The 24,900-nt window shown below is 42.1% G+C and overlaps 2 long non-coding RNA genes across 4 annotated transcripts; one reads left to right on the forward strand and one right to left on the reverse strand.

Annotated features, from left to right (window-relative positions):
* Positions 1–7,065: 7,065 nt before the first annotated feature.
* Positions 7,066–8,219, forward strand: LOC123057759 (uncharacterized). Its single transcript, XR_006426946.1, has 3 exons — positions 7,066–7,417; positions 7,551–7,667; positions 7,808–8,219. It is a non-coding gene; the product is annotated as an uncharacterized lncRNA (long non-coding RNA).
* Positions 8,220–18,260: 10,041 nt separating this feature from the next.
* Positions 18,261–22,269, reverse strand: LOC123057760 (uncharacterized). 3 transcript variants are annotated; one of them, XR_006426949.1, is made up of 5 exons: positions 21,915–22,269; positions 20,452–20,710; positions 19,839–20,132; positions 19,681–19,753; positions 18,261–18,586 (listed from the first exon to the last, which is right to left on the reverse strand). It is a non-coding gene; the product is annotated as an uncharacterized lncRNA (long non-coding RNA). The 3 variants fall into 3 exon arrangements; XR_006426948.1 differs by having other exon boundaries at positions 18,261–19,753; XR_006426947.1 differs by having other exon boundaries at positions 19,681–20,132.
* Between the last annotated feature and the right edge of the window lie 2,631 nt (positions 22,270–24,900).

A 24,900-nucleotide genomic window follows, 5' to 3' on the forward strand; every position in this document is an offset into this window, starting at 1 on the left:
CGGGTCACATGCCATCGTTCGAGGTGTTGGTACGGTCGATCTGAAGTTTACTTCGGGGAAGACGGTGCGTCTGAAGAACGTCCATCATGTGCCGTCCATCAATAAAAATCTCGTAGCGGTTCCCGTTTACGTCGAGATGCTTTTAAGTTGGTTTTCGAATCCAATAAAGTTGTAATTTCTAAGTGTGGACAATTTGTTGGAAAAGGCTATGAGTGCGGAGGCTTGTTCCGCCTATCTTTGTCAGATATTTGCACTAAAGTTATTAATAATGTTTGCCACAATAATGAGTCTGATATTTGGCATTCACGACTCTGTCATATTAACTTTGGTTGCATGACGCGGTTAGCCAATAAGAATTTAATTCTGAAAATCTCTACTGTCAAAGGCTCCATGTGCCAAGTATGTGTGCAAGCTAAGCAACCTCGCAAGTCCCATAAGACTGCAGAGGCAAGAGACTTGGCGCCACTAGAGCTTATACATTCTGATCTTTGTGAGATGAATGGCGTGTTGACAAAAGGTGGAAAGAGATACTTCATGACGTTGACTGATGACTCCACTAGATATTGTTATGTGTATCTTCTGAAATCAAAAGATGAGGCTTTGACTTTCTTTAAAAACTATAAAGCTGAGGCAGAGAACCAACTTGATCGAAAAATTAAACGGCTTAGATCCGATCGTGGTGGAGAGTATTTTTCCAATGAATTTGATCTGTTTTGTGTGGAACATGGTATAATCTATGAGTGGACGCCTCCCTACTCACCCCTGTCAAATGGGGTAGCCGAAAGATAGAATCGAACTCTAACTGATATGGTTAACACCATGTTAGACACTTCGGGTCTATCCAAGGAATGGTGGGGGGAGGCGCTAATGACTGCGTGTCATGTCCTAAACCGAGTTCCCACAAAGCATAAGACCATGACTCCATTTGAGGAATGGGAAAGGAAAAGGTTGAAACTCTCTTACCTACGTACTTGGGGTTGTTTGGCGAAAGTCAATATACCAATTCCCAAGAAGCGCAAGCTTGGACCAAAAACCGTGGATTGTGTTCTTCTAGGCTATGCTTTTGATAGCATCAGCTATCGATTTTTGATAATAAAATCTGAGGTATCCGACATGCATGTTGGTACGATTATGGAATCAAATGATGCAACTTTCTTTGAGGACATATTTCCTATGAAGGATATGTCGAGTTCATCAAATCAGGAGATACCTACTCCATCTAGTGAGGAATTCACTGTAATTCCTGAACCCACCATTGCGATGGAACACGTTGAGAATCCTGTTGAGGGTAACAATGGAACTCCTGTGAGGAGTAAGAGATAGAGGACTGCAAATTCTTTTGGTGATGATTTCATTGTGTACCTCGTGGATGATACACCCAGGACTATTTCAGAAGCCTATGCATCTCCTGATGCTGACTACTGGAAGGAAGTTGTACGTAGCGAGATGGATTCCATCTTAGCTTACGGTACCTGGGAGATCACTGACCTTCCTTATGGGTGCAAACCTGTAGGATGTAAGTGGGTGTTCAAGAAGAAGCTTAGACATGATGGTACGATTGAAAAGTACAAGGCACGGCTTGTGGCCAAGGGTTATACCCAGAAAGAAGATGAAGACTTCTTTGATACTTACTCACCCGTGGCTAGACTGACCACAATTCGGGTGCTACTATCACTGGCTCCCTCACATGGTCTTCTCGTTCATCAAATGGACGTTAAGACGGCTTTCCTCAATGGAGAGTAGAAGGAGGAAATTTACATGGATCAGCTAGATGGTTTTGTAGTACCTGGTCAGGAAGGAAAGGTGTGCAAGTTATTGAAGTCTTTATATGGCCTTAAACAAGCTCCTAAGGAGTGGCATGAGAAGTTCGAAAGAACATTAACTGCTGCCGGCTTTGTAGTAAACGATGGTGACAAGTGCGTGTACTATCGCTATGGTGGGGGCAAAGGAGTTATTCTTTGTCTGTATGTCGACGACATATTGGTCTTTGGAACCAAACTTGATTTAATCAAGGAGGTTAAGGATTTCTTATCTCGCTATTTTGAGATGAAGGATCTACGAGTAGCTGATGTTATCTTAAACATCAAGCTGTTGAGAGATGAGAATGGTGGGATCACACTGCTTCAGTCTCATTATGTGGAAAAGGTCTTAAGTCGTTTTGGGTATAGCGACTGCACGCCTTCTCCAACTCCATATGATGCTAGTGTGTTGCTTCGAAAGAATCGACGGATTGCTAGAGATCAACTGAGGTATTCTCAGATTATTGGCTCGCTTATGTATTTGGCAAGTGCCACGAGGCCTGACATCTCTTTTGCAATGAGCAAGCTGAGTCGGTTTGTGTCAAAACCGGGAGATGATCATTGGCATGCGCTTGAGAGAGTTATGCGCTATTTGAAAGGCACCGCGAGCTATGGGATTCAATACACCGGGTATCCAAGGGTACTGGAGGGTTATAGTGACTCAAACTGGATATCTGATGCTGATGAGATTAAGGCCACAAGTGGTTATATTTTTACACTTGGTGGTGGCGCTGTTTCCTGGAAGTCTTGCAAGCAGACCATCTTAACGAGGTCAACTATGGAAGCTGAACTCACAGCATTAGACACTGCCACTGTTGAAGCGGAGTGGCTTCGTGAACTCTTGATGGACTTACCTATGGTTGAAAAACCAATACCCCTATCCGGATGAACTGTGATAATCAAACTGTGATCGTCAAGATAAACAGTTCTAAGGACAATATGAAGTCCTCAAGGCATGTGAAGAGGATACTAAAATCTGTCAGAAAATTGAGGAACACCGGAGTTATTACGTCCGATTATATCCAAACGTCGAAAAACTTGGCATATCCCTTCACAAAGGGTCTATCACGTAATGTGATAGATAATGCATCAATGGAGATGGGTTTGAGACCCACCGCATGAGTTGTCCATAATGGTAACCCACTCTATGTGATCGGAGATCCCGTGAAGTAGAAGTGGGAGACAAGCTGTTGGTCAGCTGGGAGGAGAGTATCCCTATATTAATTATCCCACTCCATGAAGATGCAATACTCTCCTGATCTACATGGCAGGTTGATACTTATCTTAATGTGTTCCAAGTGGCTTATTCGGGTAAGCAGAGATGTTGTCCTGCAGAACATCTTCTGAGGAACACAACTATATGAATTTGACTGTTAACGTCGCAGTCTGTGAGAATTGGGTGTTCTCTAATAAATTCAGGAAAGGCCCTGGAGTATGACGTATATGCTCCACCCACGGGGAAGCCTTGCGGCAGCCCAGTATCGGTCAAGAATTTGTGTGAAACTAGTTTCACAGAAAACTTGTAGTTCAAGGCATAGTCCACTATTCAAGTTGTGATCTAGTGTAGCATAAATTTCTAAGTGGAAGTTCAACTTCACAGTCTCCACTAAGCACCGATATATAAAACAATGTTTTGGAACTAAATGATGAGATGTGCCAATGAGTCTTTGTGGGGGATTGTTGGAATTTTGCTAGTAGGCCATTGGCCCAAAGCCCAACTAAAATTCTAAAATTCTCTTGGCCCATTCATGCACACATGTGAGTGGAGTGAGTGAGGCTAAAGTTTAGTCCCATCCTGGAAGTTGAGAGAGAGTTGCACTTCTTTATAAGGTGAGCTCTTCTACCACTTGTATGAGCATGAGAAGAGGAGACCTACACGCGCCCTCCTCCTCCTCGCTCGCCTCGCCACGCCTCGCCTCGCCTCGTCACGGCGCGCCGCGGGTTGCGGGATTGAGCCGAGCCGAGGACAGAGCTATGCATGTTGTCTATATTTTTGCTGCATGGAAAAATTAATGAGTCATTAATTAATAATTAATGGACGCGTTAATTACTGAACCGTTTTTGTTTATTTTGGATCGTGATGACTCGTACATGGGGTTTACTCCCACGACCTACCCGGCCCGCACTATATAATCAGGCAGACGTCTACCCTAGCCGCCGCCGCTTCGTATGGTTTCTCACCACCGTTCCAGATCATTGCGCCGCCAAGCAAGTCTTCTCCATCCCTCCTTCCAGCGTGCACCACGAGAAGGGACAGCAGGCCTCCGGAACCCCGCCTCTCGTGATCCTGTACGGGAGAGGGGCGATCAGGTTTTTGGGGAGCACACTCGCGCGACTGCTGGCAGCGACGACTTCGCGAACGACGACTTCTTCCCCGACCTCAGCAACCTCGTCCTCGACGACATGGGCGACAACGTCAATGCCGGCGGTGCTGCACCCGCTGCACCGTATGTGATTCTATCCTTCCTGTTCGAGATCGTGGTAGAATTCGTGCTTCTAGTGTGTGCCCTAGATGTGATATGTTCATCTGCTATGCTAGTTCGCATGATTAGTTTAATCTCTGCTGTTGTGGTCATGATTTATCTTCTGTTTATTCGGATTAAATCTCGTAGTAATTTGCTCATATTTTCAACAATCTTCTATATCTAAATAGGAGCACCCCACTAGCTGATTTCTCTAGATCCTCATGAAGCCACGTCATCTGAATTATTATAGCCGTTGATGTAGTATAACTAAGCAGTGCCAGCCGTCTGATCATAAGTGAACAAAATTACCGAGACTTGCCACCGCGAAGTGGAAAATACTGCTCCGTTCTTTCGAGCGGCCCTGCTCGCTGGCTGCCTCCTAGCGCTACGACTCGATTTTTTTGGCTGGGCTGCAGATGTACTCGCGTGTAAGCCAACAACTGGGCTGCCGGGTCCAATAAATCATATGTGGCTGGCTTTGTCATTGGTGCCAGCCCATGTAGGCTTGGGCAGGTTTTTGGTGCGTGGGGTGAGCCCATGTAATTGTAGTTCATCATCTCGTGCCTCCTTAAATCAAGTTCTTCGTCATCGTTTGCAGGTATTCAAGTGGCCCCAACGGCTCCCACCGTTAACCACTTGTTGTTTGCAGATGATAGCCTGTTGCTATTCAAGGCCAACGTAGAGGGTGCAGGTGTGGCATCAAACTTGCTCGAGACCTACTGCGCAGCTACGGGGCAGAGAATCAATCATGAGAAGTCTTCAATTTTCTTCAGTAAGTCGTGTCAGGCCACGTTGAAGGAATCAATAAAAAAACACCTTGCATGTGCACAAGGAGACTTTGAATGAACGCTATCTAGGCATGCCAACCGATGTGGGACGTTCGAAAAATGGCACGTTCAAATACTTGAGAGACCGGGTGTGGGAGAAGATCAAAGGATGGATGGAGAAGCTGTTGTCCTCAGCAGGTAAAGAAGTGTTAATCAAGGCTATGGCCCAAGCGATACCAGTCTATTCTATGTCCTGTTTCAGGTTGCCAAGAGGCCTTTGTGAAAATATAACCTCAATCATACGACAGTTTTGGTGGGGAAGCAAGGAGGGGAGAAGAAAGCCCGCATGGGTGGCTTGGGATATTATGACAAGCCCGAAAAGTTTGGGAGGGTTGGGATTTCGGGATATGGAGATCTTCAACTTAGCTCTACTAGCACGGCAAGCGTGGAGGCTGCTAACGGGGGAACTGAGCTTAAGTGCCAGGATTTTAAAAGCTGTTTATTTCCCGGAGGTTTCTATTCTTGAGGCGGAGCTTGGGTCACACCCTTCTCAGGTTTGGCGCTCGATCATTGACGGTCTGGATGTTTTGATACAGGGTACTGTGAAGAGGATTGGAGATGGCGAGTCCACTTATATCTGGAGACACAATTGGATACCGAGGGAGGGAGTAAGAAGACCTATCACATCGCTAACGCAAAACCCTCCGATCATGGTCTCCGAGCTTATAGATAGTACCACGGCATCGTGGAAAGAGGAGCTGATTCGAGCAACCTTTGCTCGGTTTGATGCCGACGATATTCTGAAGATACCACTGTGTACTCGCAAGGTTGCGGACTTTTGGGCTTGGCAGGAAGAACCAAGAGGAAATTTCAGTGTTCGGTCCTGTTACCGCATGATCCTCAGAACAAAGCATGAGCGGGAGGCCTGGCTGAGCGGAGAAGCGGGAACTTCTATTGTGCAGCAGGAGGCGGACAAGTGGAGTACTATTTGGCACATGCAGGTTCCATCGAAACTACGCATGTTCGTTTGGAGATTGGCGAGAAACTCCATGCCCACTATTGATTTACTCAAACACCGCAATATGGCCACCGAGGACAAATGCCCTTTGTGCGGGGCGGTTGACTCTTGGAGACATGCACTCTTTATGTGTCCGATGTCAAGCAGCGTTTGGGCCTTAGCTCCGGAGGAGTTGGTTCATCATCTCGTGGACAGAGTGGAAGAACACCCCAAGGATTGGCTTTTTGCTATGAGTGGAGTGTTGAACGGAGATATGTTTGCACACATGATTGTTATTATGTGGGCAATTTGGCGAGCACGAAGGAAAGCGATCTATGAGGACATCTTCCAATCACCGCAATCTACTTATGGATTTATCACAAGCTTTCTTGATGACTTGAGATATATTAAGGCAAGTGAACCTCGGAGGACCGTAGTCAAAGCTGCAAGACCAACCCAGTGGCAGGCTCCGGCCACGGGATGCGTGAAGATCAATGTGGACGCGGCCGCACCAAGGCAAGCCCGTTTCGGGGCTGTGGGTGCAATCTGCAGAAGTTCAGATGGTCTGTTTTTGGGAGCTTCGGCGCTGATCATAGAGCATATTGGGGACCCGGAAACGCTGGAGGCCATGGCGATCAGAGAAGGCCTTGCACTTGCGGAGGACTTGTACCAAAGGCGCATTCATGTTGCATCGGATTGCAAGAAGGCAGTAGACTCTCTGAAAAAGGAGGACGCATCTCCATATGGTGCTATTGTGCATGAAATATTAAGCCATTCTGCAACTTTTGATATGTGTAGGTTTAGCCATGAGTTTAGGAGCTCAAATTATGAAGCTCACAACTTAGTGAAGCATGCTTTATCTCTCGGGGGTGGCCGCCGTGTATGGTTAGGCCATCCCGGAGATCTTTCTTTCGTCCCTGTAAACATTGTGACGAATCAATAAAAAGCTTCGTGTGTTGTCTCAAAAAAAAATGTAATTGTAGTTGATCGATGCGACTAGGCTTCGTCTTCCTCGCTCCAACCTCACTCGCCGTCGCTCTCTCTTCCAACTGACATGCTATTCACTCACGATATGAAACGTCAGCCACAGATGCACATGAAAGAAGAGGATTAATCGCCCCTCACTATTTTGCCCTTGGTGCTAGATTTAATAGAGGGGCTCTTCTCCCCGACATTTGCTCTTCCACCCACCGAATCACATCTCTCTTCACCTTCTCCATCAGATCTTACTCCTCTACCTCCCATTGCAGGAGTAACCCGTGCAGCTGCACCCCAATCAGTGTCGATGGCTTGATGGTTCTGCCTTCATATATAATGCGGGTCCATTGCAGGTCTTGCCTCTAGAAATTCAAGAAGGCGCCTAGGAAGAGTAGGTCGGAAGGATTCCAGGTGAGCGATTCTTGCTGCTGCCCATGTCTGATCTGTCAGTCATCTTATTTCTCCGTGGAGCAAGAACAGAGATTGACTGGTGGGTTTTCTTGCGGCCCAACAAAAACATTAAAACATTGCATTTTGGAAACAGATCTACCTTGCCTGATCCTTGGGGGAGATCCTGATCGTGATGAAGATGCCAGTGACATGTGCTGGAAGACGAAGAGATAATAAGAAGAGGACCAGTGATGAGGTACCAATTAAAGAGGTACCGGGAATTTACCATATACTAGATACTAGCTTAAATTTGATGTTTCTTTTGTATACAATTACATCAATTGGTTACCTTTCTGAACCCTTCTGTTTACAAGATTGGGAAAAATTGATATCCTGTAATGTACTAAACAGGATTTCGCTGTTCGATGAGGTCCTGCTGTCCACGCGGATGACACCACTGATCATCAGCACCTATTTTAATCGCTCAACCTATAGCAGTAGGTATATGTAACTTTAACAGATGTTAGTTAGCTAGGTTCATGAGGTCCCTGAAATCTTCAGTGATGTGGTATGATATCTATCTATTTCTCAATAACCATTTGATCACTCATTTGAGAAATTTCTGCAATTAGTGATAACAAGTCCATTAGTTCATAACATCATATAGTAGTTCATATTCAATTTTGAAGCAGAAAGAGTTTAATTAGTTTATGATCTGTATGTTCCTACTCTTTCTGTAGAGTTATATATAAAGGCTTAAAGTCTGACATACAAGAGCATGGCATTGCAGCCGGCCTGTATCCTCTACCTCGACGTTCCTGTCAAAGAGGTAATTACAGTCCAAAATTCATGATTTCTCATCAATCTTTAATTCTCGGTCCTTTTTACAGTTCATCATTCGTTGCTTGGGAAACTTCTGTTTATACTTCTATTATTGATTTAAATGTCCCAAGTTCATCTTGCTTAATTATAAACTTTGGTCACTTGGCATTTTTTCAAGTCTGATGCATACATCCAAGAAGGTTGCAACTTTAAAAGTTTCCCCCTCACTAAATCTCTACTGCTACACTACCAAGTGTCTTATTCCATCAATATATGGTTACAGTCATCTTACATTCATGTATTAAGGTTATCGCTCCTTTGTATCAACTACCTTATATCTCCCTAACAGTGGCATATATACGTCTCAAACTGCTGCATGCATTGCCTTTCTGGCCAGTAAAATTATTTTTATGGTTCCAGTCGTTTGTTGTAGATGTACTTATATCCGAACGATCTGGAGAATTATCTCCCTTCAACAAATTATGAATAGTAAAATAATCTCTATGTATGAAATTGGGTTAGTTTGTACTAGAATAAACTTCACATCATTGCAAAATTATCGTATGAGTCAACATCTATATCAGTATAATACACCAAACTTGCTTAAGCTGATTATATTATTTATATATGTATATATTTGAACTTAGCAAGAATTTCCACATGTTGTACTACCACATTTTCCAACTGTGGTCTCTGTGACCTCGCAAACATACTACTTCAGTGATAAGTTCATTTTCCTTTTATCCTTTATCTACACTCTAAGAATGCACCTCATAAATGTTTACAATATGACTACTTCAGTGATAAGTTCATTTTCCTTTTATCCCTTATCTACACTCTAAGAATGCACCTCATACATGTTTACAATATGGCATACTAATATCACCTAGTTTCTTTAATTGCATAGCACTGATTATATTGCGGCCTTGTTGCGATTTGGAAGGGGGGCGAAGCGAGGCGAGACATGAACTACCCAACTAGCTAGGCTGGAGGTGGAGTGAGAAGGGGAAGCAGAAAAAGAACGGTTTCTTCTTTTCAGATTATCTGTGAGCACCGCAATCAGCTTAAACTACCACTAGCACGTTGATCAGTAAAATAGAAATCTCTCTCCTGACATTGGGGCTACTACTATGGCCCTGTTCGGTAGTCATCTACTCTAGAATCTGTGGAGCGAGGCAAGTGCAGCTCCACCATTTTAAACTATAGCTCCACCAACTCTGCTCCCGGAGTTGTGGAGCGGAGTGGTACCGAACAGGGCCTATATACTCCTAGTTGAATACTCAAGGGCAAGGCACGCAAAAAATACTTATTCGGAAACACTAACGCCCACACATGTAGGCGTTACTTAACTCGCCCACACGTTTGGATTATCGTTCGCTGTTTTTTGCACGAATCTTGACATGAAAAGGTGGATTTGATGTGCCACATAGGACGGGGCTGGTGTGTGGGCGTTGGAGAGTTTGCCCACACGCCCGCACCACGCTGTTTGCCAGCTGTGCTGTGTGGGCGAACTAGTTTCTGCCCACACAGCCACCACCTAGGTCATTCGCGTGTGGGCGAACTGCTTTTCGCCCACACGACACTCCTACGTTGTGGATGGCAACTGCAGTTACGCGAACGTGGCAACTAGGTAAATACACATGGCAACTGTGATTCTTTGCTAGACGGCAACTGCAGTTGCGCGTACCTGGCAACCAGATAAATACACATGGCAACTGTGATTAACAATACATGGCAACTATGGTTAGACTACACGTGACAACTAGATAATACACATGGCAACTACTGTTTGACCATATGTAGCAAGTAGTTAATCACACACGGAAACTACGGTTTGATTACACGCGGCAACTACCATGAATTAGACATGGCAACTATAGTTAATCAAAACAGATAGAGTTGCCATGCTTTTACAACTACACTTTCCATCCCGAAGAAGTACATCTGCCAACCAGGATGGCAAGTAAATCGCCATCCCGCGGGGTACCTAACGTAGCTGCGCTAGGACGTGTGGGCATTTTTGATTCGTGCCACACGCGCGGGGTGGAGATGAATAGTATTTGTTGGACATGTGGCACGAAGTAGCCGCGCCCACACATGTGGGCAATTCTAATGTCCGCCCACACACAGCCCGTGTGGGCTGCCTCTTGCTCACACCATACAGGATGTGTGGGCGCATATCGAATATACCACACGTGTGGCAGCTATCGGCGTCCTACTTATTAAGGTTTATTGTTGACAAACGAACCTGCTGCTCTCCTAAACTGCAAGCCAAGTTTTCTCCCTCCAATTGGGCTTGTCTTTGCTTGTTCAACTTCTCAACGAGTCTTGCAGAAAATTCAGAACCTTGAGATTTTGTGACTCTAGTCTGGTGGGAAATTCAGTAACATATTAGCATCTCAATTATTAACAAGGGTTAGTTGATAATCCAGTAGTCAACTCATAGTAGTGTTGATTTGCTGATTACTCAATTTATGGATTGTGTCCAAGAGAAGGAATTGACTTCAATTTCATTTTTATTGGCAGACCACCATGGTGTAGTTTTGACTTGCATATTCAATAGAATTTTGTGGTATACAAAGAATAACACATCAACACAACGCAGATACATAACCATCAGCATGCCTTTTCTCCTTACTGTTTTGGCATGGTTTCTCTGGTGATCTATGTGCACAGCTTGATCGATCCGGTGAAGCTTTGGAAACCTGGGCCCGCGTCAAGATACCCACTCTCTCGCCATCTTCTCCTCTTCGATCAATTTGGCTCAGCCTCATTCCCTTCCTCGCACACAGGGCAGTAGGGCTGGACGTACGAGTGAGCATTTTAGCCCGGCTTGAAGCTTGTTCTAGCTCGGCCCGACTGGGCTCGGCCCGCCAACTAAAAAGGACGAGCCGAGCTGGAAATATAGGCCCGTTCAGCGACCGAGCCAAGCCTGTTTTCGCTCGGTCCAGCTCGGGGGCCATTTCTTCGCACACTCAAATTTTAACATTCCGTAGCCTAGCGCTACACGAGCAGGCCAAGCCCAATACAAAGCAAACCCCTTTCTCTGACCTACACGAGCAGCACGCACCCACGCACCCCATCCAGCACCATCCCCGCCGCCGCCGCCGCACACATAGGTCGCCCCCAGCCTCCCTCCTTGCAATCTATTCTTCTTCCCAACGCCATCCATCGATCTGCCATTCTCTTTCCAAGCAAGAGGAGGAGAAGGGTGACGTTGCGGTGGCGCTGGGCAACATACCGCAGGTGCACTTGGGGCAGGACAACGCGACCCCGCTGGACGCCGCGCCTACGCATGCCGTCGTCGGCGCGCGCGCATGCAGGCATGACATCGTCGCCAAGCGCACACACGCACGCCGGTGCTCGCGTGCTACCCACCCACGTCCTTCTCTGCTCCTAGTCCTCCCCGACGTCGGCCGCTGTGTTCGCCAAGCCGCGCTGCCACACTGCCCACGTCGCTTGCCGTCCTGTCACGAGCCGCTCGGGCTAGACCCAGTCAGTGAAAAATCGAGCTGAGCCACCCATATGCAGCTCGTTGGTTTCATGAGCCAAGCCGAGCCGAGCCGCTCTAGAGCGAGCTAAAGCGTGGCTCGGACCTAACTCGGCTCGGCTCGGCTCGTGTCCAGCCCTACAGGGCAGGCTCCATCCTTGTCCACAACCACGCCATGGAGGTCTGCAGCCTGCCGCCATGACCATGTTGGTTTTGATTTGGGTTGATGCACCATGCACCACCACCAGGTCTGACTGATTCTTCCGCCGCTGCTCCGACTCTTTAAGATCTCTCTCTCTCTCATGCTCTGCTCTTGCTCTGGGTGAATTAATTAGGTTAGGTGTGAGATGAAAACTGGAACCTTTTTCAGAGAGCAGAGGACCAGCTGCATTGCTATAGTGTTGCATATGATGCTGATGCACTTCTGAAAATTACTCACTATGTGTTGCTTACTTGATAAATAAACAAATTATGTGTGCTCACATACAACCAGACAACAGTTTCATATATTTACTTGTGCTTCTCGTCATGATTCTGGTCTGCTATAACAGTCTTTAGTGCAAGTACGAGGGCGTGAATTCTGATTTGATTAGATGGCGCGTGGGTGTGGACGTTGGCGCCCTGATTATTCTCTGACTATAGCGTCAGAAAAACTCCTGTCTGCTAGGACTATGTCGGTATTTTTTAAAAGAGGAATTGATGATACAGCACAATGACGGTAGGTATTTCCCTCAGTGAAGAAACCAAGCTTATCAAACCAGTAGGAGAACCAAGCAACACAACGTAAACAACACCTGCACACAAGTAACAACACCTCACAACCCGACGTGTTAAAGGTGTTGTCAATCCCTTTCGGATGACGATGCGAGAAATTGTAATAGATTGAAATAATAGATCGCAAATAAAATAAAGTGCAACAAAGTATTTTTGTATTGTTGGTTTAATAGATCTGAATAAAAATACAAAGAGAAAGTAGATCGCAAGCAAATATATGAGAAAGAAGACCCTGGGGCCGTAGATTTCAATAGTGGCTTCTCTCGAGAAAGATAGAAAACGGTGGGTAAACAAATTACTGTTGGGCAATTGATAGAACCTTAAATAATTATGACGATATCTAGGCAATGATCATTACATAGACATCACGTCCAAGATTAGTAGATCGACTCCTGCCTACATCTACTACTATTACTCGACACATTGACCGCTATCCAGTATGCATCTAGTGTATTAAGTTCATGCAAAAATGGAGTAATTCAATAAGAACGATGACATGATGTAGACAAGATCCGTTTATCTATTGCGTAGATATAGATCCCATCCTTTTATCCTTAATGCAATGATACATACGTGTCGGTTTCCATTCTGTCACTGGGATCAAGCACCGTAAGATCGAACCCACTACCGGGCACCTCTTTCTATTGTAAGATAAATAGATCAAGTTGGTCAAACAAAACCCAAATACCGGAGAAGAAACACTAGGCTATAAGAGATCAAAGAAACTCAAATAACTTTCATGGATATAAAAAGATATATATGACTGATTATAAACTCAAAGTTCATCCAACAAACAGACCAGAAAAAGAGTTATATCATACGGATCTCCAAGAAACCATTGTATTAAGAATCAATAAAGAGAGAGAGAGATGAAGTCATCTAGCTACTAACTACAGACCTGAAGGTCTATAAAGAACTACTCACGCATCATCAGAGAGGCACCAATGAAGGTGGTGAACCCCATCCGAGATGGTATCTAGATTGGATCTGGTGGTTCTGGACTCTGCGGTGGCTGGATGAATATTTTGTCAACCCCCTAGGGTTTTGATATTTTTGGCGTATTTATTGAGCAAAGAGGCGGTCCGGGGAGCACCCGAGGTGGGCACAACCAACCAGGGCGTGCCTGAGCCTCATGGCGCGCCTTGGTGGGTTGTCCCCTCCTCGGGACTCCCCCAGGTGCAACTAGGGCCCAACATGTTCCTTCTGGTTCATAAAAAATGTCCGTAAAATTTCGTGGCATTTGGACTCCGTCTGATATTGATTTTCTGCGATGTAAAAAACACAGAAAAACAGGAACTGGCACTTGGCACTATGTCAATAGGTTAGTATCTAAAAATGATATAAAATGATTATAAAACATCCAAAATTGATAATATAGCAGCATGGAACAATCAAAAATTATAGATACGTTGGAGACGTATCAACATCCCTAAGCTTAACTTCCACTCGTCCTCGAGTAGGTAAATGATAAAAACAGAATTTTTTATGTGGAGTGCTGTTTAACATGTCATATCATATTTTTTTCTTTATAGCATGGACATTTGACTTTTTATATGATTCAAAGCAATAGTCTAGTGTTGACATAATAATTTAGATACTCAAGCATATCAACAAGCAACCATGTCTTTCAAAAGATCAATGCTAAAATATGTTATCCATACAAAATTATATAGTCTTGTCATGCTCTGTCTTCTTAACACAAAGTATTTATCATGCACAACCCCGATGACAAGCCGAGAAATTGGTTCATACTTTTTAACGCGCTTCAACTTTTTAAACTCTTACGCAATACATAAGCGCAAGCCATGGATATAACTCTACTGTTGGAATAGAGTATGATGATAGGGTAAATATAAAGAAGACAAAGAAGTAAGAAAGTCTCACATCGATGTGGCTAACCAATGAGCTATGGAGATTCCCATCAATCGATATCAACATGAGGAGTAAGGATTGCTATGTGACGAATGCACTAAGAGCTATAAGTGTATGAAATCTAAATATGAAAGTGGGAGTGCATCTAATCCTATAATGAAAAATTCCCACTAGTATATGAAAAGTGACAACATAGGAGACTCTCCATATGAAAGACATGGTGCTACTTTGAAGCACAAGTGTGGTAAAGGATACTAACAATGCCCCTTCTCTCTTTGTTTATTTTTTTCCTTTTTCTTTTTTTCCTTTTCTCTCATTGTCCGGAGTCTCATCCCGACTTGTGAGGGAATCATAGTCTCCATCATCCTTTCCTCACTGGGACACTGCTCTAGAAATGAATAATGATGATCATCACACTTCTATTTACTTATAACTTAAAAGAAATAAAAATTACAATTTGATACCTATGACAAAGTATGACTCTATATGAATGCCTCTGGCATGTACCAGGATGTGAAATGATCTAGCGTAACATGTATGAAAAATGATGAACGGTGGCTGAGCCACAACTATATGATCATGCAAAGCAATATGACAGTGATTGCTCAAGTCATCAAACGGAAACGGTGAAAGTTGCATGGCAATATATCTCGGAATGGCTTTGGAAAAGCCATAATAGGTAGGTATGGTGGCTGTTTTGAGGAAAATATAATAAGGCTTATGTGTGATAGAGCGTATCATATCATAGGGTCTGAATGCACCTGCGAAGTTTGCATCATGTCTCGATGTGAGAAAGGGCAATGCATGGTACCATAGAAGCTAGCAAATTGCGAAAAAGGTAAGAGTGCGTATAATCGATGGACTCACATTAATCATAAAGAACTCATATACTTACTACAAATGTTTATTAGCCCTCGAAGACTACTACGCATGTCCCTAGGGGATAGATTGGTAGGAAAAAACCGTCGCTCATCCCCGACCACCATTCATAAGAAAGACAATCAAAAATAAATCATGCTCCAACACCATAGCATAACGAGAGACCATTCGTGCATGCTTGGGGGATCACAAACCTTAACACCAATATTCCTACTAGAGCACAATTACTCATCAACATAACTCATATATCACATCATCATATCTTAAAACTATTACTAACGAGATGGGTTGGGGACTTAGAGATGAGCTATGCTCCAAGAATTGACCCCTGAACTACCTTTGCCCGCCTTTTCTTGTAGAATCCATTCCCCCTCTTTTATATATTTAGAATGCTTTTAGGAAAATCAAGTTTATTTTCTCCAATGATCCTCATGACTTTATTTTTCTTTATCCTTCTTGATATTTATCACTTTGGGACTAATTATTTGTGTTTCTTTTCATAAGCTCAAACATATATAAGTGAAGATCATGAGCATAACACATTTTCTTTCTCCCAAAATAATTTAAGTGAAGCAAGAGATAATTTCTTCAAAATTTTATTAACTCTAAAATAAATCCTAGTGAAGAAAGAGAGCATTTCTTCAAAAATACTAAAGCACGACGTGCTCAAAAAGATATAAGTGAAGCACTAGAGCAAGTCCTAGCCCATAAAAATTTAAATGAAGCATAGAGATCAATTCTAACAAGTCATGACATAATTTTGGCTCTCTCAAATAGGTTTGTCCAGCAAGGATTGATGACTTAAAACACACACAAAAACAAGAAAAGACTCATATCATACAAGACGCTCCAAGCAAAACACATATCATGTGACGAATAAAAATATAGTTTCAAGTAAAATACCGATGATCGTTGGAAGAAAGCGGGGATGCCACTCGGGGGCATCCCCAAGCTTAGTTGGTTGCTCATTCTTGGATAATAGCTTGGGATGCCGGGGCATCCCCAAGCTTAGGATCTTCCATCCTTCCTCCATCCATCGTAAGATAACCCAAAACTTGAAAACTTCAATCACACAAAACTCGATAAAACCTTCGTGAGATCCGTTAGCTTAAGAATAATAAACCACTACTATAAGTGATGTATCAAACCAATTCATATTTTTTTCTTGTATTATATCTTCTGTATTCCAACTTTCTATGGCAAAAACTCATCAAAGAAAGCCATAGGGCCATCAAAATAAGCACACAACACAAAGAAAACAGAATCTGACTATTTCGAATACTTCTGTAACTCCAATTTTTTTGCAAAATTAGGTCAACCTGAGAAAGTTGTATATTTATCTACTGCAAGTGGAATGGGTATTTTATGGCTCTCTAATAAAAATGAAAATTAATTTCATGAGCATAAAAGTTTTTTGATTTTTCAGCAAGATTAAACAACTATCACCCAAGAAGATCTTAAAGGCTTTACTTGGCACAAACACTAATTAAAATATAAAAACACAATCATAACAGTAGCATAATTGTGCAAACACACAAAAACAGGAAGAAAAAAGTAAATATAATTTTTTTTCATTGGGTTGCCTCCCAACAAGCGCTATAGTTTCACGCCCCTAGCTAGGCATAAGATTTCAACGATGCTCACACGAAAGATAAGAATTGAAACACAGAGAGAACATCATGAAACATACGACAAACACATTTAAGTCTAACATGCTTCCTAGGCATATGAATTTGTAAGCAAACAAATTAAAGACAAGAAACATCTAACATATGCAAAGAAGAGGAATAAAACATTAATGATCTCAACATAACGAGAGGTAATTTAGTAACATGAAATTTTCTATAACCATATTTCCATCTCTCAAAATAATTGCATGTAAGATCATAATCAAATTCAACAATACAACTATCACATAAAATATTCTCTTCATGATCCACATGCATGCAAAATTGACACTCTTCCAAAATAGTGGGATTATAATTAAATAAAGTCATGACCTCTCCGAGCCCATTTTTATCAAAGTTTTCATAAGACTGAATACTCTCCAAATACGTCGGATTATTTTTAGTTAAAGTTGACACTCGTGCAAACTCACTTCCAATATTATCGCAAGCATATTCATCATGAGGTTTAAATATAATTTGAAGATCATAAGAATCATTATCACCCCAATCATGGTCATTGCAATAAGTAGCGGACATGACAAAACAAGCATCCCCAGGCTTGGGGTTTTGCATATTATTAGCACAATTGACATTAATAGAATTTATAGTAAAATTATTAAAACAATGCTTTTCATTCAAGGAGCTAGCATGAATCACTTCATAAATTCCTTCATCACAATTTTCAGATTCACGATTCTCAAGCAAAACTTCATAAAGATAATCTAGTGCACTCAACTCACAAGCAATTGGTTCATCAGGATTGGATCTTTTAAAAAGATTAGCAAGTGGATGGGGATCCATATCAATAGATTTTTAGAAAGCGAAGATGCAAGCATATAGAGGCACATGGCAACACAAGCAAACAAAAGATCTGACGACACTACACCATGACACTCAAAGCAGCGTCAAACAATCTGTCGGCATAGGTCACCTAAGGCGACACATTTACTGTCGGCAAAGACCTTTGCCAACAGAAAGGAGTTGTCGCCTATAGTCCTGCCGGGATAGGTCTTTGCCGACAGATAAATCGAGGCCGACAGACAATATGACCATTTTTGTGAGATCTATGGCGACAGACATTTCTACACCGACGGACTATGCTACGCCGACAGATCATCTGACAGTGTGCTATGCCGACACACTGGGCAACGTCCATTGTTACCACGATAGTTTTTCTGCCGGTGTGTTATGCCGACAGATAGTGCGATGTCAAATACTTGCACCGACACATTTGCTGCCACGGTTCTACATTTCAGCACATATGAAAATGCACAATATTTTGAATCAAACTACATTCATAATATCCAGTTCATGTTCAATACGCAATACATATACAAACAATTGCACTCTTCTCTTCATCACAAGGTATCATTGATTAATGCATCCATTCAATATATACATACAAGATTCATTAGTTTTCTTCACTAAAGATGGCTACAACCATGAAGGATATACACAAGTCAGATATACAACATAGGCATGTTACAAATATAATGGCTAAAATTCCTAAGAGACCAAGTGCTTGATCACTGAACTGACTACAGAATATTATGAAGATCAGCTCTTCAATCGCCAAGCCAAGTCAACTTCCATATGAACAAAATGTGTCATCCATGTTTTCAACAAAACCAATCACGAGGACATGTTCAATCAACTAGCAGGCTTGCTACTTTCTATCATTTGTCCCTACAAAATAATTCAGTAATCTTAGAAATAATACAATTTGTTCAACTTTGTGAGTGAGTCCAAAGATCCAAGAAACAAAAGATGTACAACATACAAGCTTGCTTACAAGAAAAGTAAACAAATACTTGACTGCATGACCTCTCCAATAAAAATTATGCATGTCTTTTTATTTACTATTACATTTGAAACATAAAACAAATAAGGAGGCCTTTTATCTACTAAATAAAGGATCTGAAAAATAAAGCCAATTATCTCAAGAATATTATAACTATGCAAAGATTCAAGTTACAAAAGATAACCTTATTAGAATGTAAACCAAAGTCAGCATAGCACCTAGTATATTACAAATGGCTTACTATAAAAATGTCTGAACTTGTTGATGAGCAATCAGGTATGTTCTAAGACAAGATGAGTAAGGTCCTTAGTGTAATTTCAGAGATTTCGAAGTTACTGAATCGGCAAAAAATCACATAAGTACTATTACATATACATGTACCAGCAGTCATATATGTATTAGTGCACTTGGTGAAAACAAGTCAATTTACAGGATATTGCTTGTGTTCTGGTTCATGCATGCTATGAAACATTGTGTGGTATACAATAGAGGTTCGCATATATTGTTCTCTGATATGGTCAAAATCCTCAGACTGAACAGATGCTGAAAAAGCTACCAAAACTATGTTTCTCTAAAAAAAGAGTCAGATGTAAACCTAATATGTGGGCTGAACTAAATATTCTTCCCTAAAAAATAATGGAAGTAGTTTTTTTGTGGCTGATCTTTAAAAGAAAGCAAGCTTCAGTTTAGCTACTAGGAATTGCACACTTACGGACATTTGTACCACTCACCTTATTTGAACAAATATGCAAGAAAACATTTAGTTTAGCTTGTGTACTAAATCACGCATTTCTGCTAGCTTTCATGATTAAGTCTCTGAACTTGATACTATTTGCATGATAATGGGGGTTGCACTACACACATGTAAATATAGAAACCAAACATTCTATGTTCTGCTATAACCCAGATTTAGCATCACTTTATCGTGCCCATCATGAACCTGTGTCATCTCATGGAAAAAAGTTCACAAGAATAATACCTGATATAACTTAACAAAAGTTGTCTGAATTAGAAGATCCATTTGCCATCTTGTGCTATACAATCCGTGAAACCTATGGAGGGCCATGCACAAAAAACTAAATTAGTGTCCACATGTTTTAGATAAGACTTCAAAAAGATGATAACTAAGCATTGTACCACGGGCCGAGATACTAAACTATTAGGCAATGGTGTTTCCACATTTCGGATTCCTAGACAAAAAAGAACTTGATGCGTCTCTCCAATTTTTCATTGCATTTGTTCCGTGCGCTCTAGTAGAGTACAAACTTGATCATCTTGTGTTCCTTCGCTTGGTTCCTTCTATAGTAGAGTACAAACTTTCGCACACCTCCTCTTGGTTCCTTCTCTACAAAAGCACGAGCATGAAAAATCTCCTTGTGTAGGTTTTTCCTTCAATTCTGGGTGGAGTTCAGCTGCTTCTTCAGGTTGTTTCTGCAAAAAATAGAGCAACTGAGGCACCTAAAATTATTTCTATAATGACCTCAGTGTAGTTTTAGTCGTCATCAATTAATATGCAGTCACAAAATTGACTGTACTAAAGAAAAGCACATGATGTGTATCTCTGACTAACAATTAGTGTCTCTGCTTGTGCGGTAGGAACTCCAGTTGTATGTGATGTACTCTGATAAATATTTCATCTACCCGCAGGTCATAGTCAAGTTCTTCAGCCCGCAACAAATTATTTTCCCTAGTAATTAGAAAACCTAACTAATCGGATACATCACTTTCAAAAAGAGGTGCTTCAGTTTACCAATTCATGCCTGCTACGAGCGTAACTCTTGATGCCAGCTACATGGAGCAATGAGAAATCTGAATAACTTTCTTCTTGGCTGGATGAGACAAGCCGCCTACTTCCCCAGAGGGCCTCATGTTTTCTCCCAATGCTAAATATTTTCTTTATATTCCAACAGGAGCTCTCAACTTATTTTTGTTTTCTGCAATACTTGCTAGCCTCAATTGTTCATACGCAGGGAGCTCACTTCCAACTCTTGTTGCTTCCATCTTTTCTCCTGTAAATAGCACATATCAGACCATGATGCTTAATAAAAAAATAGTGCAAAAGATATGAAAAGTGAGTAAATTATGTAACGATTTAAATACATGGCCACAACTTTTATTGAGAAGCAGAAGATTAAAACTGCACCATCCACCAAGCAATTTCGTGTGAAGTAGCATAATTAAGAAACATAGTTAAGAAAATATAGGAAACATAGTGATGAAAAATAGGAAACATAGTTATGAAATATGGATAGGAGAAGTGGGCATTCACTTCGAATATACATACCAAATAGACAAAAATTAAATAATGGGGCGCCAAGGAAGAATAAACTGAGACTAGAGAAATGCAATTTTCCATCACCCCTTTTATCCCTAAAATTTTGTGACTTTGATTTCTGAATTTTATGGAGCTCTCCACTTGAGCAGACTAAAACAGAAGTTAAATGTGATATGCCACAAACAGACTTGAGCATACAGTAAGTGGAGGCTATGTTGGCAGATTTAGAAGGTTTCTTGATTCAATATGCAAACATTAAAGTTGTGATTCGTGAGCACCTAGATTATGAGAAAACTACAGATTAGGAGTGAAAGAACAAGAAAATATCCAGTACAAGAAAAAGAAAATACATACATGAGATACACTGGAGGCACTACTATGGACCATACACAATTGTAAGGCTAAACCTCAGTCCCTGTTTTCACGGCATAAACAAAGGAAATAAAAGGATCACAGGCAGATTTACAATCTTACCCAACATACAAGAAATCTGAATCTTCGGTGTTATGTTCATTTGTAGAAAATGAAATAAAAATGCATTTTTGTTCTCTCTAGAAAGTAACACATGCCGGTATGTCATCCTTCTTATATCAACAGTAACTGAAGGTTCTGTGTCAAATTGCAGAATCTGGTGAATTAGATCTCTAAAGTGTAGGGAACTCTCCACTTGAACATCCTCAAACAACAATGTTGAAACAAAAGGTGTGCTACAACTCTGTTACATTTTCCTTTCTAAATATGCACCCTCTAGTAGTTAAAGCTGGTCTCTGAATGTTAATATGTGCAGAAGTTACTAATAAGCCTTCTTACATGAGCATGCCCACCACTGGATAAATGAAAAGACAAGATGCAAGAGTAGACAAGATTAAACAAGACGGAACAAGAGCAAAGCCTAGAACTTATATAGGAGTAGATGCAAAGGACAAAACTCAGTTTACCTACAATGGCCTGGAGACTGGAGTCGGGCAGGACAAGGGGTGTCGATCTGGACAGGGGTCGCTGGTGGAGGAAGACGAACGGCGGGGCGACTCCAGAACTCGGTTGCCTGCCAGCGGACTATGCGCCTAGGCGGCGGCTCCTCGTCTGTAGATGCGGCGGCGGCTCGTCGGCTGCAGATGGGGCAGCAACTCCTCGGCAGTGTATAATAGGGCAGCACGCAGGACTAAACGACGGGCCAAGGGATAGGATGCCGGAGTGGGAGAGGCGGCGAAGCAAGCAAATCTGCGGGCAGGTTGGGGGCGGCGGCGGCGATTTAGGTTTAGGTTGAATGTGTGTGCTGCGAGAGAGGTCGGACCGGAGGGGGATTGGGGGGAGGAAACTTACCGAAGTATATTTGGGCTTTCACGCGTCGCTTGCCGCTCAGTACTTTGGGCTGTGCCGCGCAGCTGAAAATAAGTGGGCCATGCTAGGACTACGCCGACACTTTTCCAGTGGCAAAGCTTCGGCGACACTTAATCCAGTGGTAGTCAAACATATGCCGACACATAGTAAGTCGATGAATTACCAAACTTTACCAACATACTGACCGTCGAAAATGTTTAGCAAACCCTAATGTTTTTTGTGTCGGCGTTGTTCTGGACAAACAATGTGTCGGAAATGTACACCTATACCAATAGATCCATGTTGATGTTGTGGTGTCATGGTGTAGTGCGAGAAAAAGGCGAACGAAAAAGAGGACGAATAAAATTGTAAATTTTTGTGAAGTGGGGGAGAGGAAAACGAGAGGCAAATGGTAAATAATGTAAATTGCAAGGAGATGAGATTTGTGATTAGGAACCTGGTTATGTTGAAGATACTCCATGGCAACGGCGCCAGAAATTCCTTTTGATTACTCTCTAACTATTGCGCCAGAAAAGCTCCTGTCTGCTAGGACTACGTCGTTATTTCCCCAAAGAGGAAGGGATGATGCAGCCCAGCGACAATAGGTATTTTCCTCAGTGAAGAAACCAAGGTTATCGAACCAGTAGGAGAACCAAACAACACAACGTAAACAGCACATGCACACAAGTAACAACACCTCGCAACCCGACGTGTTAAAGGGGTTGTCAATCCCTTTCGGGTAACGATGCTAGAGATTGTAATAGATTGAAATAATAGATCGCAAATAAAATAAAGTGCAACAAAGTATTTTTGTATTTTTGGTTTAAAAGATCCTATTAAAAATGCAAAGGAAAAGTAGATCGCAAGCAAATATATGAGAAAGAAGACCCGGGGGCCGTAGGTTTCACTAGTGGCTTCTCTCGAGAAAGATAGCAAATGATGGGTAAACAAATTACTGTTGGAAAATTGATAGAACCTCAATAATTATGACGATATCCAGGCAATGATCATTACATAGGCATTATGTCCAAGACTAGTAGACTGACTCCTGCCTGCATCTACTACTATAAGATATCATGCATATAAGAGATCAAAGAAACTCAAATAGCTTTCATGGATATAAAAAGATATGACTGATCATAAACTCAAAGTTCATCAGATCCCAACAAACACACAGCAAAAAGAGTTACATCATATGGATCTCCAAGAGACCATTGTATTGAGAATCAAGAGAGAGAGAGAGAGAGAAAGATGAAGCCATCTAGCTACTAACTACGGACCCGAAGGTCTACAAAGAACTACTCACGCATCATCGGAGAGGCACCAATGGAGGTGGTGAACCCCATCCGAGATGGTGTTTCGATTGGATCTGGTGGTTCTGGACTCTGCGGAGGTTGGATGAATATTTTGTTGACCCCCCTAGGGTTCTGGTATTTTTGGGGTATTTATAGAGCAAAGACACGGTCTGGGGGGCACCCGCGGTGGGCACTACCCACCATGGCGCGCCTAGACTCCTAGGGTGCCCTGGTGGGTTATCCCCTCCTCGGGACTCCCCGCAGGTGCAACCAGGGCCCAACATGTTCTTTCTGGTTCATAAAAAATCTCCATAAAGTTTGGTAGCATTTGGACTCCGTCTGATATTGATTCTCTGCGATGTAAAAATACGGAAAAAATAGGAACTGACACTTGAAACTATGTCAATAGGTTAGTACCAAAAAATGATATAAAATGATTATAAAACATCCAAGATTGATAATATAACAGCATGGAATAATAAAAAAATATAGATACGTTGGAGATGTATCACGCCCAGGCTTGCCGAGGAGAAATGATGGCAACGAGAAGCGAGCTGCCTCTCCACCTTGCGCAGCCTGTCCAGATGTACATACATGTTTCTTTGATTGAATCTAGCTTGAAGTTATTGCTTTGATTCTGATCGAAAACGAGGGAGGAGGAGCGAGGCTCCATCAATGGATAGATGCACAAAACAAATCAAATAAGGTTTTGCATAGGACCGACCAAGGAATGCAGGCATGCGAGCATGCGTGTGCTATCCCGGTGGTAACAGCGAGCGAGAGAAGCATGCATGCACTCATGTTCTTGTTTAGATAGAAAAAGGCACACACAGAAATTTAAGGTCTATTGACAAACAAACCTGCTTCTCTCCTAAACTACAAGCCAAAGTTTTCTCCCCCAACTAGGCTTGTCTTTGCTTGTTGAACTACTGAACAAATCTTGCAGAAAGTTCAGAACCTTGAGATTTTGTGACTCTAGTTTAGTGTGAACTTCAGTAAATGAATTAATGATAAAGCCAGCTAATATGTAGTATGAATCAACGCAGATGCTAGTGTTTTGCAATCATTGGTTCTCGAATTCGCGCACTAAAATGTATGGGGCATTTGTAATTGGCTGCATGCTAATAATGTTACCAGTAATTTGTCATCAATAGTGCTTTCATCATTTCATATTTTACCATGTGTGTTAAATGAAGAGAGTTCATGCCCGATGCTCTAACTTGGAGATGTTGTGAAGGCAAAAACAACAGTTAATTACAAAAGTATAGCTGCTCCGTTGACATAATATTAGTATCTCAATTCTCAAGAG

This window comes from Triticum aestivum, chromosome 3A (assembly GCF_018294505.1).
Source record: "Triticum aestivum cultivar Chinese Spring chromosome 3A, IWGSC CS RefSeq v2.1, whole genome shotgun sequence".
In the NCBI taxonomy this organism is placed as follows: Eukaryota; Viridiplantae; Streptophyta; class Magnoliopsida; order Poales; family Poaceae; genus Triticum; species Triticum aestivum.